The sequence below is a fragment of the Morone saxatilis genome, unplaced genomic scaffold, assembly GCF_004916995.1.
Source record: "Morone saxatilis isolate NCDOM2014 unplaced genomic scaffold, NCSU_SB_2.0 Contig20, whole genome shotgun sequence".
NCBI classification, from domain to species: domain Eukaryota; kingdom Metazoa; phylum Chordata; class Actinopteri; family Moronidae; genus Morone; species Morone saxatilis.
The window spans coordinates 252,455-252,819 of NW_023339763.1; the positions used below are offsets into that span (position 1 = coordinate 252,455).

General features: G+C 38.1%; 1 protein-coding gene across 1 annotated transcript in view; it reads left to right on the forward strand.

Annotated features, from left to right (window-relative positions):
• Positions 1-365, forward strand: part of LOC118331679 (rap1 GTPase-activating protein 2-like) — a gene marked incomplete at its 5' end in the record, with an annotated part of 17,442 nt that overhangs the window by 4,430 nt on the left and 12,647 nt on the right.

Consider the following 365-nt stretch of genomic DNA (forward strand, 5'->3'; position numbering starts at 1 on the left):
GTTGTTATTATTGTTGTTATTATTTTTGAATATCAGCTGAACATGATCCTGTTTAAACGACAAAAAGACATTATTGGAGGAAAATATCTGAAACAACAAGAAGAAAAACTGGATTCTGACATGAAAATAAATAAACATAAACCGTACATATACATAATGTTGTCCCTCCCTCTCTCCCTTCATCCCTCTAAATGACTTACTTTCTTGCTCCTCATCCTCACCCTTCCTCCTGTGTGTCCTTTATGAATCCAAATTAATTTAACCAAACTGACATTTCCACTGAAAAGAGATAAAACTGGAACTGCCAGAGGCCACGCAGGGAGGTGGATGACCTTGTGTAACTATGTGCGTGCGTGCGTGTGTGT